The 22,320-nt window shown below is 43.9% G+C and overlaps 1 protein-coding gene across 1 annotated transcript in view; it reads right to left on the reverse strand.

Moving 5' to 3' along the window:
- The window catches only part of Pgant9 (polypeptide N-acetylgalactosaminyltransferase 9), a gene marked incomplete in the record, with an annotated part of 429,187 nt that overhangs the window by 379,414 nt on the left and 27,453 nt on the right, over positions 1 to 22,320 (reverse strand). Inside the window, 1 exon segment of the mRNA XM_070092791.1 lies at positions 4,736 to 4,827.

The raw sequence follows: 22,320 nt of genomic DNA on the forward strand, positions 1-22,320 counted from the left end.
TGGTCACTTTCCCCAAGCTTATCATTAACCTCAAGATTATTAATTAACGACTCTTTGTTGGCAAGAACCAAGTCAAGCAGATTGTTTCCTCTAGTTGGTTCTGTCACAACCTGTTCTAAAAAGCAATCCTGAACCGTATCAAGAAAGTCACTAGACTCAAGATTTCCTATCATATTGTACCAATCAATTTGTCTAAATTTAAAATCTCCCATTATCACAACATTTTCATATCTAGATGCCTTATGAATTTCGTCCCATAACAGCTTACTGCACTCCCTATCAAGGTTTGGGGGCCTATAAATCACACCCAAAATTAATTTATCACGACCCTCGAGAAACTGTAGCCAAACAGATTCTGTGTTCGTTGTTTCTAATCTTATATCATGTCTAAGACAACAATTTAAATTTTCTCTGACATACATCGCCACTCCACCACCCTTCCTGTTGACCCTATCAGTGTGGAATAGTTTATAACCCTGTATGTTGCATTCAGAAGGCATTTCTCTATCTTTCAGGTTGAACCAGGTCTCTGTTATACCAATAATATCTATATTACCTACGCTTGCAAGTAATCTCAGCTCATCTATCTTATTTCTTAGACTCCTACTATTTGTATAGTAAACGTTAAGGGGGCTAGTCACTCGTTGCCCTCTATCTCTGTTGATCAATTGATTTGCCATTACTAGCAACTTTATTTTGAATATTGTCTTTCAAACATATCCCTGAGGTATCCCGGTAATTGCTGTTTTTAACCCTAATACTGCAGCCTGATTGTTTCCCACAAACACCCATACCTCTATAATCTATTAGCTTAAATTCCTAGACAAGTCATCAATTACCCTCTCAATCGAATTGGCTAATGCAACCACTCCATCCCCAGAGAGATGAACCCCATCCCTTGCATACATATCACGTTTTGCCAAAGACTAGGTCCCAGTTATCAATAAATGGCATTGCAAGTTCCTTGCAGTACCTGTCTAGCCAGCAATTTATACCAACTGCCCTAGACATCCATTCACTACCCACTCCCTTTCTAGGCAAGATGCTACATATGACTCTGATCCCTCCCTTAGACCTACTTCTATGGCTGACCTGTACTTATCCAGTAGCTCCTGTCTCCTGCCCTTCCCAATGTCATTACCCCCAGCACTAAGACTTGTTCCCATTACCTGACATAATATTATGCAACCTGCTGACTATGTCACCAACACCGGCTCCAGGAAGGCACTCTCTGTCTGACCTTTCTGCCTCTGTTACAAGAGGCACGGTCCATATATCTTACCTGAGAATCTCCTATTATTAAAATATTCTTACCTTGATTAGCAGGGGAATCTCACTAACCACTGAAGTACACTCGTGCTGGAGAACAGAGAATCGATTTCCTACCTTCACATCTTCTCTGTTAACCTTCCTTACCTTCTTTCTTCCTGAACTGTGAACCACTTGCCACTTAAAGCGGCTGGCACTATCACTGCTGGTGACCATTTCCTCCTTACCGGCTATATCCTTCTCACACTCATTCCCAAACTCATCTAGGCGAAGCTTCAGCCTCCTATTTTCCTCCTGAAGAAGTAAAACCTCCTTCAACACTTTAACCCGAGATTCTAAAACACTACAAACAAGAAAATGAAAGAATTGGTGTAGGAGGAAACGGAGTAAGAACTGAAATGACTGGGAAAAGGAATTAAGAAAGGAAAAGGAATTAAGAAAGGAAAAGGAATTAAGAAAGAATAGAAGAGAATGATGTGGCGAAGACAATGTTGTAAAGTAGTATTGGATGTACTAGCGGGTGTTGGTTGTACCAGTGGGTGCTGGTCCTTCTACCAGCTGCTGCCTCAGTGGTGCTAGGTTCACTAGTGGGTGCTCACCACCATCCACTGCTAACTCATCACACAACTCTTGGGTAATCTCACACCTCATTTCACTAACACGCAGTTTTCACTTGTCTCGGCAGATCAAAGTTTCCTATTGCTTCATGCAAGTCCAAGAACTTTCCTTTAAGATATCGGATTTTAAATTTAAAACAATCAAATACTCCTGGAAATAAGCTTTGTATTAGGAAATTCAAGAACGCAGCAATTCGTGTTGCGAAGAAAAATACAGTACAATGTACAGAGGTTCAATATTGGAATGGTGTAAAGTTTTTTAATGCATTTAAAGTACTGTAATAGGTGCACAAGGGAAGCATAAAAACGTCCTTAGGACAATCAACTACGTAGTAATTTTTTTAATGGGGTGAAAACACTAGCTGGTATAAGCTAGTAGATGCTGAACCCCTTTGACGGGTCGTCTGCTAATTATGACTTATGTCAGTTCTGTCCCAACATGTAAACAAAAAGTAACAGTTACCAGATGTCTTGGTAGACGAGAGGATAACAAGTTATCTCGTAATCCTTAAGTTTTTAATAACATTGCTTTACACAATGTTAGTTAAACCAATGCAGCAGACAGAAGTGAAGGGTACTCCAACACGTCTACTAACCTCACAGAAAGCGTGGGTTTACCAGCGATTAATAATTATCAACAACGTCTTCCGCGCTGCCAGACGTAAGTTTCCAGTTTATTTAATTTCGTCGCTGTCAATAGTTATAAATAAATACGAATTAATTTAGGTTACAATAACGTCATCTAACCTACATTAACTAGTACAATATTTTTACTGGTGTTTGTAACGTGCAGAAATAAATGCAGTGTTTCTCGTGCGAGAAGCAGCTTTCTACTTTGAGAATAAGCTCACAGATACTGTTCGAAAAAATAAGAATAAATATACATGGGCAAACACTTAGGAGATATTATGAAAAAGTTTCGGCACTGGGACCTTGTTCCCTCCAAGGTGAGTCAACAAGGTACCAGGACCAAAACGTTTCTGTAGTAAAATGTTCTAAATATTTGCCGTGTCTAACGTCAAGACGTATGGACGAGAGTATTCTGATTAAAAAAACATAATCGTGTGTGCTGATGGACTTGACACAAGGTGCTCGAGGCATCTGTAACGAAAATTTTTTTTTTTTTACGAACACAAGCTTCCGGAGGGAAACTCACAACAGGTATCAAGCGTCTTCTTGAGCGCTAATTCAAACTTTTATAACCAAAAATGGGACAACGTAAAATTATTATAATTATGGGGAGCACTAAACCCATAGGAATATACAGCGCATGTGGGGGGGGGGGATGGAAGGTATTCGGGCTTAATTCGGGGAACTGGAGCACAGATCCAATTCACTAGATCAAGAGCCCCTGACAGGCGTCAAGGAACCTCCCTTGAGGGAAAACAACGTAAAAGACGCAAAAAATCAACTAAAATCCAAGGATGAACTTCAAACACTACCAAACTTTTAAGTACCTAAGGGCAGAAAATACTTCAACAGACCACTTCGGATATTAGTCTTCGCCTAATATTCACAAATAACGACGGAATATGCACACACACATTATATATATATAATGTGTGTTTGTGTATATTTCGCATGCTCTCGCGAATTCCTTGCATTGTTCAAATCTCTAGTAAGGCTGATGCATGCAGGGGATGAGATGAAAAGCTGTAAGCCTTCTCCCTAAAAGCTGGCTGCCTTGGATCAAACGTGTAGCTCATGCTACACGCCAAGGTATTGTCCAGTGTGGGTAGATTGGTAAAGCACTGCGTACCTTGTCCTAAGGTTCGTAGGTTCGAGTCTCCTTCAGCCAGAGATCAGTGTTTGTGTATATTTCGCATGCTCTCGCGAATTCCTTGCATATATATATATATATATATATATATATATATATATATATATATATATATATATATATATATATATACATTTATATATATATATACATTTATATACATTCTAATCTAATCCAGACTTGCACACCACACAATGGTACAACATGTCGATTTTTACGTTGTGGATATTCATTGAGATACTCCTCTGTCAGACGTTTCGAATCCGTTTTAACTTGCTTACTTTTAAATACGCGTTTTTATAGGTTTAGCAAAAGTACAGTAACAATTTAAAATAAACAAAAAAATTAAGTAAACAAAAGACAATTGACGCTGGGTAATGCGCAACAAAATAAAAGTTGTGTAGACACCAAACAGGAGCAAGTCAACAAAAACTCAACAGACTGGATGGCATTTTGAACTCTTACAGCAATATTCATGGGTAATGGGTACAAATAAAGCAGCGTGTTAATTAAATTACTATGAATGAATAATGTTAATGCCTACTAGATGTCAAACCAGTAATTTGCTCCGTACATGAACTATTACAAATATAAAGAGAAGCAATTTAGAAAGAGAACTTCGTTCATTCAGACAGGCAAATAAAATCACAAAGCTCATGAAAATGTCAAAAACAAGAACGAAAAGAATACTTGTTAGGGAAAAAATTCTAGAAAATTCCAAAATGCTGCAAATAACACCTCTCGTATTGGGAATTTTCTTAGGGGAGATGGAATTTTCACTGATGATTCAAGAAATGTGCGGAGAGAGACAGCAGGACTGTACTTAACAAGAATTAATATACGAAAGATGATAAAATCCTACATTTTATTTTTAAAGAACTCTAACCTCGCTTTACATTGAAGCACCATTGATAGCAAGCTGTGGCACTCTGACCCAGGTCCAGACTCAAGCTTAAAGCACCCTGTTACAAATGTACTTTAGTCAAGGTGGCAGCAAACCAATGTTTAAAAAAAATGTTGGAAACAATATTAAAATCTTAAAGTACTGATTAGATAACTCAACACTCACAGGTATATTTACACAGCCAGTAAACTCTGGGTTTCAGAGCAGGAATCTTCCTCTCCCAGCTGATGGAACACTACGGTAAGTTTTCAGACGCACTGCAAGAGAAGCAAAATGTCCACTTAATATACAAACACTGAAATTTATGATTTTTATGACACTGGCAAACTTAAATATGCGTGCTAAATGAGGAAATAGAAAAGTGGGCTAATAGGATTTCAACTTTAACAAACCGAACTCTAGAAGAATCTTAGAAATATATTATAATTATGGGGAGCGCTAAACCCATAGGATTATACAGCGCATGTGGGGGGGGGATAGAAGGCATTCAGGCACAATTCAGGGAACCGGAGCACAGATCCAATTCCCTAGATCAAGAGCCCCTCACCAGCGTCAAGGAATCTCCCTTGAAGGGTCTTAGAAATAAAAAGTATTCCATTGGTCTGTAAAAATCAATTCCATAATCAAGGAGATAAAATTCTGTAGCGAATAAATAATGGAATGGAGTGCCAAACTGATTAATAACTCTCTAGAGCGGAGTAACATGGGATCAAGAACCATTATCGTCTTACGACCACAATTGGTAGGTAAACTATTGGCTGGATAACAAAATCCTTGCAAAAAATGATTTATTAATCCAAGTGTGATACTAAGATAATTGTACTCGCTAGACTGGAAAATTTCAGTGCAAACAGCTCGACTTAATTTGAACTGAAACTACAGAGCTAAGGAATTCTGACATGTCGCTTCCAGTATCATTTCAAACAAATATTCGAGAATGTTGCATCTCTGGAGGTCAGATGAGAAAGCTATAACATAGTTAACACCTGCCAAATACTAGATGGACAGATTCTAAACCTCTCTGAAATGATCCTTTACACCCCTAATTGTTTTCAAGAGATAACTTGACAAGAATCTCTAAGTTCTCTCATCACACGATCCGACGAAGGTTGGATCAGGCTGCGAGAACGATGATCCCTGGACATATCAGGTATTCACCTGGTAGATCCCTGGATACCAACTTCAAGCGTACCATTGTCTCACCAGTCTATTTGGAGGGTAAGTTATTCAGAATAAACTAGATTTAGATATTCCGCAAATGGTTGCTGCTGACACCAAATCAACGGGTGAGACGGCCGCAGCTCACGCTGTGTACCGCGCTCATAGCTGTTAGAGGGACTGAAATCCAGATGTGAATGCTACGTCACACTGACTGACAACAGTTCGGATACAGATACGCGGCAAATTATGCAAAATTTTACTGAATTTGTGGAGGCAAGCATGAAGCCAGAAGGCAGTTCAGGATGAGAAGAATGTCAGCGAGGTGTCAGGTAGCAATGTGGGGAGACGGGAAGGCCATGTAGCAGGTTGACAGTAAGACACACAAGGAATAGATTACAGAAACATGAATGCCATCTGGCATTGTGACAACATGCAGGAGGAATGGAAAGGCCGTGCGGTAACAAAGATCGGAGATGCCACGTGGAAGGTTGCCGGGAAGCAGATAGGAGGAAAAGTCAAGTCAAACGGCAAACTGACAGTAAACAGAAAAAACGGAATTGTCATGTAGCAAGCTAGTAGAGGAAAGGGAAGCCAACGCAGCAGGCTGACAGGATGAACGGCAAGGCCGTGATATATGCTAATATACTGTAACCCGAGGTAAATTTATACGACTTGCATACACCCTTTTTCGTAAACATCATTTATTATTCTATAACTATTGTATCATTACCGTGGCAGGAATTGGTTTGTCAACAGGTAGTTCAGTTACTCAAACTATGTTAAAATGACTATACCTTTCAATTATTTTTACTTTAACCATACAATTCCAATTATGCAAATTGTGGCGTTTTCTACAAATGATGATGTGTTGTTTAATGCTAGTAATGTGAGGTGAGGTGCTGGTAAACACTGACCAGCCGTTTCCCCACCCCCTCGTACCCCCTCCTCTCAACTCAATATATACATTGCAGCTATCATACAGAATAGGCTAGCAGCCCACTGGTGATGTGATGCATTGATTTTTGGTGTTAAAAGTAAAAAACAAAAAAGCTTGTCACAGGGATGACACCATATCCTTAAGAATATACAGATTGCATCGCTATCTATGAATGTAATTAGATACATTGTCATTCAAATTTCTCCTCTCTTTTTCATACGTGTCTACAGTTAGATTTGCGTCATCCGATTCTTCTTCCCTCCCCCCACTCTTTCCTGCCTTCTGTGTATGATATATCTTGACCCTGCCCCGGAATGGAGATATCTTCAGGAAAATTTCATTTCTCCCTTGTGTCGGATAGGATATGTTAAGACAAGGCCATTCCCAGTGATAGTAACTCCAGCTCTGCTCGAACAAAACCTTTGACGTTCCCGTAGCTGATGAACCTTGAATGGAATGCTTGACAAAATACTCATTGCCCTAATGAAGTCTTCCAGCTCATGCTGACAGATTTCAACATTCCGTATGAACGCCATCCTGTATAATGGAATATGAGAGGGAAACACTACCACTGTGTTTCATGTGAAACAAGGTACCAGCACACTGCTGATTTATCAGATTTTGTCAAAAGTAAGTGCGGCAATCGCTGTGTCCCTCCTCCGCCCCTTCCCACCCAAGTCATGTCTTAGTAAGAGTGATAAGCTGGGAATGTACATTTTATCACTACCGTATTAATTTAAAGAAATTTTAGCATAACTTTTTTTTGACTAACATTTATAATTGGTGTTTTCTTATTTACATACCCCTATCAGAGTAAATAATAGGCTTTAAGCACTATAAAAGCTTTGGGATTGGTTGACATGAGGAGCGGGAAGGGCATGTGGTAGAATGACAGGTAGCAAATAGGAGTTCTATACTGCAACCTGACAGGCAAGAGACAGACAAGGAATGCAATGTCATTAGGCAGCAGAAAGGGAGAACAGGAAGGTCATGCGGCAGACTTGACTACCGTCGCGTGTCTGCCCCGTTGGGTCGTAAGTTTACACAAGCTATCTATTCTGTAATTTGGAAACATCCATTGTCTAGCCAGGTCTTGTTGGGGGTAGTGTGGGCTGCCAGCGATGTATGGAGGACTCCCACCACTGCCATGAACATAAACATGACAACCATAACGAACATAGCTAACACGACGACCATAGCAACATGACCCCAACGACGAGCACAGCGACATAACCCCAGTAACGACCACAGTAACATGACCCCAACGACGACCACAGCAACATGACCACGGCCAACACGAGGATTCACGTCACAATTCAAATCCTCCGAAATCAGACACCATTATCAAAAGTATTTTATCAGGCTAATCAATAAAGAGTTGCGAGATCATCTGACGTCTCCCACCTCATTCCCTCCCATCCAGACAAATAGAAGAAATACAAATGAAGATGAAAATTATTGCAAGTCTGAAATACAGTGAGGAGAGGAAAGAAGAGGCAGCTGACGCGTAGTAGATTGTAATCATCTTAACAGCCATGAGCATTTACCCATCAGTGTGTGAAAGATTGTGCGCACGAGGCCTTTGGAGAAAGGAAACTGAGGTTTGTGGAGCGTTAAAATTCAATGGATACTTACAACTCGCATACAAGCTAATAGCACCAATTCAACAATAAGGACAGAGCTGTAGAAGGTTTCAAACTTTACGGTCAAAGACCCATCAAATCATCAAAAATGGGGAAAACATTTCACTGACGTATCACAGACTCCTACCCGTACCGCAGTGATAAAATCTACTCAAAATCTAGAAGACCGAGGTCTATGGCCTAACACTAAAACACACTGCATAGTCCGTGTTGAACAAGCAAGTAGCACAGAAAGGAGCATGATCCCCTACTAAGAGATGTCCATGGAAAAGGCGAGTGCGCTTTACGCTCACAAGTTAAGTGAGGACTCGGGAAGTTGTAAATTGCATCATACAGGTGGGCGAGGTATCTGGGACTCTTGTAACCATCATACAGGTGGGTGAGGTATCTTGGGCCTTGTAACCTGCACGTAGACCTCAGAGAATCGCCTGACACCTGTAGATACAACAGCAGCGTGTGCAATCAACACCTCACATCTGGCCTTGCATACGTGAACCCTTGATTACAAGTGACCTGTGCTAGTTAGGTACACGCAGGGCTGGGATTAATATACAACCACATTGCAGCCACACCATGCTTCCACCACACCAAGCCACCACACTGCGTTACCAACACACGAACACCACACCAACCTACCACACCATGTTACCAACACACGAACACCGCACCATGCTACCATCCACGCGAAGATCACAGTGTTACCACCAGGACATGCTACTACCACACCATGCTACCACCAGGCCATCCTACTTCCACACCATGCTACTACCACACCATGCTACCACCAGGCCATGCTACCACACCATGCTATTACCACATACTGCCACCAGGCCATGCTACTATCACACCATGCTACCACCAGGCCATGCTACCACACCATGCTATTACCACATACTACCACCAGGCCATGCTACTACCACACCATGCTACCACCAGGCCATGCTACCACACCATGTTATTACCACATACTACCACCAGGCCATGCTACTACCACACCATGCTACCACCAGGCCATGCTACTACCACACCATGCCACCACCAGGCCATGCTACTACCACACCATGCTACCACCAGGCCATGCTACTACCACACCATGCTACCACCAGGCCATGCTACTACCACACCATGCTACCACCAGGCCATGCTACTACCACACCATGCTACCACCAGGCCATGCTACTACCACACCATGCTACCACCAGGCCATGCTACTACCACACCATGCTACCACCAGGCCATGCTACTACCACACCATGCTACCACCAGGCCATGCTACTACCACACCATGCTACCACCAGGCCATACTACTACCACACCATGCTACCACCAGGCCATGCTACTACCACACCATGCTACCACCAGGCCATGCTACTACCACACCATGCTACCACCAGGCCATGCTACTACCACATCATGCTACCACCAGGCCATGCTACTACCACACCATGCTACCACCAGGCCATGCTACTACCACACCATGCTACCACCAGGCCATGCTACTACCACACCATGCTACCACCAGGCCATGCTACTACCACACCATGCTACCACCAGGCCATGCTACTACCACACCATGCTACCACCAGGCCATGCTACTACCACACCATGCTACCACCAGGCCATGCTACTACCACACCATGCTACCACCAGGCCATGCTACTACCACACCATGCTACCACCAGGCCATGCTACTACCACATCATGCTACCACCAGGCCATGCTACTACCACACCATGCTACCACCAGGCCATGCTACTACCACACCATGCTACCACCAGGCCATGCTACTACCACACCATGCTACCACCAGGCCATGCTACTACCACACCATGCTACCACCAGGCCATGCTACTACCACACCATGCTACCACCAGGCCATGCTACTACCACACCATGCTACCACCAGGCCATGCTACAACAATGTCTGCTGCTGCACCTCTTACAGCAACGCATCAAAGGTCACAATCACTATAACAATCACATCTCCGAGAGATTCCAGTCTACCCTTATGCCACGCCCCTGTGCGTCCTTAGCCACGCCCCTGTGCGTCCTTAGCCACGCCCCTGTGCTCTTTGCTTGCGGGCTGCTAGCAGGAACAGCCTGTGTGACCAGATAGTCATTTGGCAGTCAGAATTTAGTAATTTTTCAAACAAATGGAATGGTGCCAGTGACGAGTGGAATGGTGCCAGTGACGGTGAAATGGCGCCAGTGACGAGTGGAATGGTATCACTCGAGGGCAGAAAGTTACCAAGAATGGAATGGTAAGGGAAATAGGGTAATCATATATGGGTGGTGAATGGAATCATAGAGAGTGGAATAGTATCACTGGTACTTGGAATGGCGTCATGGGTGGGTAAATATGGTATTATGGGTAGGTGGAATGGTATCAAGTCAACGAAACTGTGAGAAAGGAAGGAATTTCTAAGTGCTATAAACCATAAGAACAACAGAACCAGGGAGGGTAGCATGTTTGATCCGAGGTTTGGAGGGGCAACTCCAATTCTCAGATCAAGTGCCCTTGACCAGCATTAAAGCAAGGGAGGGTCCGAGGCCAGGGAAGGGTGATGGGAGAGTGATGGGAGAGGGGTTATGCAGGATAGTTAGTGGTAGGGAATCACTAATAGGAAAGTCACTTAGCCAAGCATCGATATTCAATGATGCAAGACACGCGACACCCCTCGAGTAAGAACCAGTGTGTGGGAGGGCTGTGGGAGGGCGGCGGTATGTGGGCGGGCGGCAGTATGTGGGCGGGCGGCGGTACGTGGGCGGGCGGTGGTATGTGGGAGGGCGGTGGGCGAGCCACTCTTGACTAACATTTTCCTTCAGCCTTGTAACTAATGGTAAATTATCACCACTGCAATCATCCTTTATTATTGTTTAAAAAATTCCCCCTCGCCCCGACTAGCCAAAACTGGTATTGACATTTTAATAACTGATGTCATTATTAGTGTAATCGTTATTACGAACGTTGAACACGAGAACGATCTATTCTCGGTGGTGGGGAAATTATTTTTTTATTATGAATCATTTTTACTAGTTAAAATATTTTTAATATCTTATTTTGAACTATTCTGAGGAGAGCATACATAACCTTTACGTGTTTTACACACACACACACACACACACACACACACACACACACACACACACACACACACACACACACACACACACACACACACACACACACACACACACAATATGTGACGAGCGGGGTTCCACAGTGGTCAGTCCTAGGGCCGTTGCTGTTTCTGGTATTTATAAACGACATGACGGAAGGAATAGACTCAGAAGTGTCCCTGTTTGGAGATGATGTGAAGTTGATGAGAAGAATTCAATCAGACGAGGACCAGGCAGAAGTACAAAGGGATCTGGACAGCCTGCAGGCCTAGTCCAGAAACTGGCTCCTGGAGTTCAACCTCACCAAGTGCAAAGTCATGAAGATTGGGGAGGGGCCAAGAAGACTGCAGACAAAGTACAGTCTAGGGGGCCAGAGTCTACAAACCTCACTCAAAGAAAAGGATCTCGGGGTGAGTATAACACCGGGCACATCTCCTGCAGCACACATCAACCAAATAACTGCTGCAGCATATGGACGACTAGCAAACCTCAGAACAGCATTCCGACATCTCAAAGAATCGTTCAGGACCCTGTACACCGTGTATGTCAGGCCCGTATTGAAGTATGCAGCACTAGTTTGGAACCCACACCTAGCCAAGCAAGTAAGGAAACTAGAGAAAGTGCAAAGGTTTGCAACAAGACTAGTCCAGGAACTAGAGAAGAGATTAAGGGAAATCGACCTGACGACACTGGAAGACAGGAGAGATAGGGGGGATATGATAACGACATATAAAATACTGAGAGGAATCGACAAGATGCACAGAGACAGCATGTTCAAAAGATGGGGCACAACAACAAAGGGTCACAGTTGGAAGTTGAATATTTAGATGAATTACAGGGATGTTAGGAAGTATTTCTTCAGCCACAGAGTAGTCAGGAAGTGGAATAGTTTGGGAAGCGATGTAGTGGAGGCAGGATCCACACATAGCTTTAAGCAGAGGTACGATGAAGTTCATGGTTCAGGGAGAGTGACCTAGTAGCGACCAGTGAAGAGGCGGGGCCAGGAGCTTGGACTCGACCCCTGCAACCTCAACTAGGCGAGTACACACACACACACACACACACACACACTAATAAGGTCAGTTCCCTGTATATTCGCAGCAAGTCAGAGTTAAAAAATTGACAATACTTTTCATACTTTGAGTTTTGTTTTGCACAATCCTACACCGGATTACAACTTAGTAATATTTTATATTACGACACGAGTCTCGCTTTTATATGAAAAAGAAATCACAAGGTTTTTCCGACAGTCTGAAGCTCAGACGCAAATACGTCTGTTAGTCCGAGATTGACGTAAGAGTCGGAAGCTTTCGAAACACAGTTTAACACAAGTATTTCCCCCCCCCCCCCACAGGGAAGCATATTATCAAGTTTGTTTCACAAGTGCGAAAATTTTTATGCTCACTCTACACTTACCAACTAAACGGTTATTTTATTTCTCCTGTTATTCAGTCCTTTGTTTATACAAGACAGATATACCGATTATTTATTCTGGATTAAGTAAAAAAAATTAGCAAAGACCATAATACGGGACTAATAAGTAGCACAACAGCTAAATAATCATATTACTGAACAAAAACAGGTTACTGACTAAATAATCATTCCACTGAACAAATAAATATGCTTCTGTTTAAATCATTCTACTAAACAAAAAAATTTGTTGCTCTCTAAATCATACTACTGAACAAATAAACAGGATAATGGCTAAATTATCATAATACCGGATAAATAACTCAGTCTTTTGGCTTAATAACCATACCAATGGACGAATAAACAGGTTACTAAATAACCACACTGCTGAATAAATAACTATGCTGCGGGGTAATAAATGCACTGTTAAACAAATACTCAGGTTACAGCCTCAATAGCCTATATTTACACTCTGGCGTATGACAAGTCTGACTACGAGAAAGGAACCTTAATCTTTCCTGCTTTAACATGCATCTTTATCAAGAGAGTCAAGTCAGTTCTGGGGAATTGAGACTCGTGTAGAGTCCAAGCTTTACTGGTCGATGCATCGTCCAAGCTTTACTGGGCGAGGCATCGTCCAAGCTTTACTGGGTGTGGCATCGTCCAAGCTTTACTGGGTGTGGCATCGTCCAAGCTTTACTGGGTGTGGCATCGTCCAAGCTTTACTGGGTGTGGCATCGTCCAAGCTTTACTGGGCGAGGCATCGTCCAAGCTTTACTGGGCGAGGCATCGTCCAAGCTTTACTGGGCGAGGCATCGTCCAAGCTTTACTGGGTGTGGCATCGCTCAAGCTTTGCCGGGTGTGACATCGTTCAAGCTTTACTGGGCGAGGCATCGTCCAAGCTTTATTGGGCGATACATCGTTCACGCTTTACTGGCCTCTTTGTATCCCTCTCTCAAAAAGAAAGTCTGCCTTCCTTTTTTTCCATAAGAATATTTAGCCGTCTTTCCTCTCAAAGTCTCAAAGACTACTCTACCTTTCCTCCCTTCAAGACAGAGTAAGAGTGACTCAGATGTAGCTTCTCTACAAATCTTCATCACATCACCACTGCACACCTAACTCTCCGTTCCTCCCCGCCACAACCACCACCTTCCTCCCCACCACAACCACCTCCTTCCTCCCCACCACAACCACCTCCTTCCTCCCCACCACAACCACCACCTTCCTCCCCACCACAACCACCTCCTTCCTCCCTACCACAACCACCTCCTTCCTCCCCACCACAACCACCTCCTTCCTCCCCACCACAACCACCTCCTTCCTCCCCACCACAACCACCTCCTTCCTCCCCACCACAACCACCTCCCCCCTCCCCACCACCACCAAACACCTTTTCCCTTGATACTATCACCACCATCTTTACCACCGCCACACGCCAACCCTTCCTTCCCAGCTGCGCCACTACACTTTCCTTCCTTCCCTCCCTACCACACCAAACACTACGCACACTTCCTCATCCCTCCCTCCATATGACACAACGTACACTTTTCCCTAAGTAAATTTAATCAGTTACATTACGTAAGTTTAGATGATTACAATTATCTTAAGTATTAACGTACGTGAACACAACTGAGATCCCAGAAAAGTCAGTGATATATTTCCACTGGAGTTGGTGCAATGCATAATTATTAGATACAGTATATATCAGTTATTTCGGGTACTTTTTAATAAAATAAACTGAATAAATCAAGCACTCATAAAAGTTAATTACATGACCATTATAATTAAAAAATCAGTTGCTTGAATATTATCTGAATGTTAATACAAGAAACTTTATTATATGAATAGTTTACAGATTCTTTAAGTTGAGGAGACTTGTGCAACACTCAGGTGTCTTCACTGTGGAAACGTTTCGTCACAGTGGCTTCACTCAGGTGTCTTCACTGTGGAAAAGTTTCGTCACAGTGGCTTCACTCAGGTGTCTTCACTGTGGAAACGTTTCGTCACAGTGGCTTCACTCAGGTGTCTTCACTGTGGAAACGTTTCGTCACAGTGGCTTCATTACTCCGATACAGAGAAGAAACTGTGAGAGATGAGTAGTAGTAGTAGTTTGATGTCATCAGTCTCTCAGCCTAAAGATGATGTGTGCAATCCATCGTCTCCAGACCGAGGGACTGATTGTCTCACACTCCCCATCTTTCACCGCTTCTCTGTATTAAACCAATGAAGACACTGGTGGGCGAAAAGTTTCCAGAGTAAAGATACCGAAGTGGTGCACAAGTGTCCTTCATCAACAACCTGTATCACCGTGTAACAATTGTTCGAGGCCAGGCCACTTACCCTAGTAAAATACTGGATTTGGTTCCTAACCTTGACAATATTCACAGCAAGACATTCTGGACACTGATTGTTAGTATTTGTTATATATGGTTGAGTTTCAGTTGATTTACAACATCTGCCACTTTACGTATTTCCAGTTTTTGTAATTCATCCTGGCCTAGGCATCTGCTGTCTTTACTATATTGCTCAGAACATGGAACAGAGAGAACTGAAGGTACTGTTGTGATGGGTTCGCCGTTACACACTGCATTCAAGCTACTTAACTTTTATACCAAACAGTATGGCTTCAATTTTTCCTAAATGTAGCATTAATTTGTTAGCTATACTATTTACACTTTGTTTTCAAGTGATAGCTATATCCTTTGGGTCTTTGTCCGAGACTCCGAGAACACTATCATCTTCATGAAGAGTTTGTATTTAACACTAATGGACATGTCATATACATAACACAAACACAATAGGGAAAACTCCACACGCTATCGATATTATTCTGACAATTCGTTTCCTGCTGTTCAGGTAAGACTTAAACCAGTCAATTAAGCCTATGCCGACAGCTTGTCGTTTCCTACATAATATGCTATGGTTCGTTGTATCAAATGCCCTTTGCATGTCTAAGGACACCATATCTGTGAGATTTCCTATTAGATACTTGGGTCCTTAGGTAAGCCATCAGATACAGGAAGTATCCCTCCCTCGCAGCTACGTCACACGCTTCGCAAATCTCTCCTTCATACGTCACTGCCATCATTTTAGTGATACCATACCCTTTTCCACCCTAACAGCAACACGTCAGCCCCACTGCACTCCTCCAAATCTACTACCACATTTTGCTCTGCCTCCTCTTTCTCTTTCCTTCCTTCCTCCTACCTAGCTTAGCGACAGAGAGAAGAGCCGTGGCGAGGAAGGAGGATCAATGTCATGTGTTGGTCCCAGTAATCCAGGTCCGGAAGACACACACACACACACACACACACACACACACACACACACACACACACACACACACACACACACACAAAGCCTTGAATACCACAACCAAGTCATATACATGTCAAGATACTGACCACACTACCATTCATGAACAGGTATCAGGATGTATTGAACAACCCGAGCAGACAAGACACGCTCCATGAGAGTGCAACAGACACTATGGGGGTTCAGGGTGTGCTCACTGTTTTCAGAATACATTCCTTCCCCTAACGCATGTTTAAATGCCTCTTCTCACGCAGAAGCTCTGAAACAGGTGCGAGGTTCACCCCCTTCCCCCTCACATAGCTCAAACAGGTGTGTAGCTCTATCATTGCTAGCTTAGCTTCAAATGACGGCTCGCTCGCTTGGTTGGTTGGTTGGTTGGTTGGTTGGTTGGTTGGTAGGTTGGTTGGTTGGTTGCTTGGTTGCTTGGTTGGTTGCTTGCTTGCTTGCTCTCTCCCTCCCTCTCCCTTCCTTCCTCTCCCTCCCCCTCCCTCCCTCCCTAGCCCTTAGTTTTCTCGCCTATGCCAGCTGCGACAGGGGTAACGGCACTATAAAAGTGATCACTTGCCACTGGAATGGAACACCTCCGGGAGCACTCAATGGCGCCGCACCTCACTTCTGAGCGAGGTCAACTTGTGGTAGATTACAAGTAGGGGGTATGGGAGGGGTCATAGCCCCTGCGGCCCGGTACTAGACCAGACCTACTGGTTGATGGCCTGATCAATAAGACTGTTGATGCTAGCAACACGCAGTGCAAAAATTCCAACTTTTATGGTGTTTCAAAGAACAAAACTGTTTTGACACCAAGAAATTTTTTTTTCCATATCCGACGCCTCACATTTTCGTAAATTAATGTGAATATACGTTAACTTAACCTAAAGAAACCTAGCCAAGTCTAACCTCAACTAACCCAGCCTTTGCTAATTAAACCTACACTAACCTAGCCATTCGTGACGAATAACTAGGTAGCCTAGGATAGGTGATTTGTTTCCCTAATGTCTGGAACTGGGCATATGCTTTTATCATAACCTATCCTAGCCATATCATACCAATCCTAGCTTAACCCAACCCAGCCTAACCAACCCTAATCAAACCGAAGCTGAGCTAACCTACCTTAGTTCAACCAAACCTAACTACCTACCCTAACCAACCTCAACCTAATCAACCCCAACCTAACCAAACCTCAGTTATCTTAGCCTAACCAAACCTATTATTACTAAACCCAACCTAAACAAACAAAAAAACCACACTTTGCCTAACCTAAGTTATCCTAGCCTAACCTAGCCTAACCTAGCCTAGCCAATTCTAACCTAAGCTATCCAAGCCTAACCAAACCAAGACTAACAAATATATTTACTTTTTCCTTGAAAGTTCACTCATAGCATGGCATATCATAGCATGACATAGCATAACAGTGTGGAATAGCATGGCAGTGTGGAATAGCATGGCACGTCATGGCATGGCAATTTTCCTGAAATTGGCTGTCCCAGTTTCAGGATTAGGCTGTTTGTGCATCAGTGTTGACAGAAGCGACAAATCATTATCCTCACAGTTGCACACAATCAAAACTTTTTTGGGGGGGGAAGGGGGAGGGATGGCTAATAATAGCAGTAATTAGCTAATTGAAAAGCTACCTAAAACCGGCCAAAAAAAAAAAAAAAAAAAAAAAAAAAAAAAAAAAAAAAAAAAAAAAAAAATGGAGCGGAATGTTAAATGAGGCAGAAAGAACAGTGGTGGAAGTGCTAATGGCAATCACTCTCGACCACTCTACCATGACAACTGTGCGAGTCATAACCACGCCACGATAACAAGTCACAATGACAACAACAACCACTACACCACAATGACAACCAAACCACGGTACAGGAGGGGACTGAACTCGCGGTGGGTCGTAAAACTCCAGACCGACGCGTTAGCCACTAGGCCAGCTGGCTACAAAACGATTCATCACACTAGGTATATTTGTACACCATAGTAAGGTTAGCATAGGCACCATAGGTCAGCTGGCCTAGTGACTAACACGTCGGTCTGAAGTTCTACAAGTTCACTCCCCACCAGCACCAGGGTTTGTTTGCCATCGTATCATTACGATTTCACGAGTCATGACAACAACCACCACGCCACAGTGACATCAACCACCACTACGACACAGTGCCAACCGCCACCACTACGACAGTGCCAACCGCCACCATTACGACACAGTGCCAACCACCACCACTACGACACAGTGACAACCACCACCACTACGACACAGTGACAACCACCACCACTACGACACAGTGACAACCACCACCACCACGCCACAGTGACCACCACCACCACCACCACCACGCCACAGTGACAACAACCACCACCACCACGCCACAGTGACAACAACCACCACCACCACGCCACAGTGACAACAACCACCACTACGACAGTGACAACAACCACCACGCCACAGTGACAACAACCACCATTACGACATAGTAACAACCACAACCAACACGCCAGTGACAACAACCACCACCACCACGCCAAAGTAACAACAACCACCACCACGCCACAGTAACAACAATCACCACCACACCACAGTAACAACAATCACCACCACGCCACAGTGACAACAACCACCCCTACCCCACAGTGACGACAACCACCCCTACCCCACAGTGACAACAACCACCCCTACCCCACAGTGACGACAACCACCCCTACCCCACAGTGACAACAACCATCCCTACGCCAGTGACAACCATCCCTACGCCACAGTGACAACAGCCACCCCTACGCCGCAGTGACAACAGCCACCCCTACGCCACAGCGACAACCAACACGCCACAGTGACAACAACCACCCCTACGCCACAGTGACAACAACCACCCCTACGCCACAGTGACAACAACAACCTCTACGCCACAGTGACAACAACCACCCCTACGCCACAGTGACAACAACCACCCCTACGCCACAGTGACAACAACCACCCCTACGCCACAGTGACAACAACCACCCCTACGCCACAGTGACAACAACCACCCCTACGCCACAGTGACAACAACCACCCCTACGCCACAGTGACAACAACAACCCCTACGCCACAGTGACAACAACCACCCCTACGCCACAGTGACAACAACCACCCCTACGCCACAGTGACAACAACAACCCCTACGCCACAGTGACAACAACCACCCCTACGCCACAGTGACAACAACCACCCCTACGCCACAGTGACAACAACAACCCCTACGCCACAGTGACAACAACCACCCCTACGCCACAGTGACAACAACCACCCCTACGCCACAGTGACAACAACCACCCCTACGCCACAGTGCCAACAACCACCCCTACGCCACAGTGACAACAACAACCCCTACGCCACAGTGACAACATCAACCCCTACGCCACAGTGACAACAACCACCCCTACGCCACAGTGACAACAACCACCCCTACGCCACAGTGACAACAACCACCCCTACGCCACAGTGACAACAACCACCCCTACGCCACAGTGACAACAACCACCCCTACGCCACAGTGACAACAACCACCCCTACGCCACAGTGACAACAACCACCCCTACGCCACAGTGACAACAACCACCCCTACGCCACAGTGACAACAACCACCCCTACGCCACAGTGACAACAACCACCCCTACGCCACAGTGACAACAACCACCCCTACGCCACAGTGACAACAACCACCCCTACGCCACAGTGACAACAACCACCCCTACGCCACAGTGACAACAACCACCCCTACGCCACAGTGACAACAACCACCCATACGCCACAGTGACAACAACCACCCATACGCCACAGTGACAACAACAACCCCTACGCCACAGTGACAACAACAACCCCTACGCCACAGTGACAACAACAACCCCTACGCCACAGTGACAACAACAACCCCTACGCCACAGTGACAACAACCACCACTAAGCCACAATAACGACTTCACAATATTTGTCTTCTAAAGTACATTAAGGTCGGACATTTACCTTATAGTGAATATACGTCTTAGTCCACATATACGTCCTCCCAGACAGACACGTGCATATACTCTCACAGACACGTGCATATGATCGAAGAGATTACGCGTATATGTTCTCACAGGTGTACGTATGCTCTTACAGACACTAGTGTATACTTACACGTGTATGCTTTCAGACTGTCAAGAAAGCTTCCATAGACAAACGTGCGCACATGCATACTCTCATAGACTCGCATGTATATATGCTTTCACAACTACACATGTACACCAGTCCCACAAAAGTGCTGCTGGCCCAGTACACCTTTGCTTCTCTCCCCGGACCATTCATATCCGGTAGCATCACGGTGCCAGAGGGGCCGGGGTGCCACCATTCATCACTGGGAAATGCCAGCCTTGCTCCCTTCCCTGACTGACACACACACACACACACATGCATGTATGCATATACAACAGGCCTAGTATCTAATCAACATGTGCCTAGGACACAATAGTAACTAACATCCCCCCCTGCCCTCCGCAGACTACTGATCACAGGCAGACCATTTTATAACAGACAGGAATGTCTTATTATATTCTTTAAATGATACATATTAAGGCAAGTACAACAAATGCCACAAACATGACAGGTGGTGACGAGAGCTTTCAGAAGAGAGAAATAATACGAGTGATGTTACTATTCCAATCATTGTGCTCCCACGTCTTGAATATTGCTGTATGCTTTCAACTCCATCGATTGCAGGAGATACATCAGACTTGGACACAGTACTGAGATCATTTAATGACCGTATACAGTCAATAGGGCATTTAAATTACTGTGAACTCTTTAGAGTATTTGGAATCAACTCTGGAGCGATGGAGAGAGAGATAATTAATAAATACTTAGAAAATATTGGAAGGCCAGGCCTCAAGTCAAGGCTCATTTTCCACAGTCAATCATAAAAGCTTCCACCCGTCGAAAAAGACTAAGGCAAACGCAATAGACCTGATCTGCGACTTGTGTAACCGCACGGTCACGTCTGCAGCTTCAAACAAGAATTGCACAAGTGACTTTTCTTCGAATTCATCACGGAAGCCAGTCACTGATAACGTATACGAACTCCCACTAAATGCTATCCTGAAATGCTGCATCACTATAAATGAACGATATTTTGCACATCTGAATTCAACAAGCTAAAAGGTTTTAGCCTACTTCAGCTTATATTCAATCCCAGCTTTCTCCATTGGTATACTACCACCCCGAGAATACAACCCACAACAGTCGACTAACAACTAAATCGATATTTATTACTTGGTGAAAAACAAGGCTTCAGGTGTACCTAGACTTGTCCTTATCCTTCACGTAACTGAGAATCAAACCTCAGATCCTTTATATTGTGAACCATTTTTGATAAAATCTAGAGCGGACAGAGGAAATATAAGCATGGGATTCGCTCTGCATGAACGAATATGTCTCTGTATCCGAGGCTCCAAATGATTCAGTGTGACACCGTCCTCCCTCACTGCTACTTCATCACAGTGTTTCAAAAATGTCACATTTCCTTGTTCGACTTTTTCCCAACTTTCAATTTCATCAGGAACTTCATGAGCAATTTAAATTCACTTTTGAATTCTTCACGGTGCAGCCAGGGAATGTGAGATTGGCACAGGAGCGTACTGAGAGGTCAACATTTCAGTGTGTTAACGTGTGCTTTGAAGACCATATACAAAATTAGGTAAACAGTATCATTTACGATGAAATTTTTCTCGGTCCTCAAAAAATTAAAAAAAGGCTTTGGATAAATGACTATCTGTACACTAAATTAAAAATATTTCACTTATAGTATAAGTACAAACTGAAAATAATAAAAAAAAATTATTTATCAGAGAGTATTGACATTACTTTTCACTTTAATGCGTAGTTATTTTTATTTTGAATTTTGCAAAGAAATGATAATTTGGTTACAAGAAACATTTGTTAAACTGAAACCAATTTGTTTACAATAAACAGTGTAATGGTTGCTTGAAAATAAAGATTAAGACGCAGCGACACTGGAGGAAGCAGACTTTAATAGTCGGGTACATAACAATACTGGCATACTGAAGTACCGGGAGCACAGTGCCTGGCACGCCGTCCTCTTAACCACAGTCATGGCACTTGTAAAAAAGAGTCAAATGGGTGTCTGTTGGCCTAGCCTTTAACAA

Source organism: Cherax quadricarinatus, chromosome 40 (assembly GCF_038502225.1).
Source record: "Cherax quadricarinatus isolate ZL_2023a chromosome 40, ASM3850222v1, whole genome shotgun sequence".
In the NCBI taxonomy this organism is placed as follows: domain Eukaryota; kingdom Metazoa; phylum Arthropoda; class Malacostraca; order Decapoda; family Parastacidae; genus Cherax; species Cherax quadricarinatus.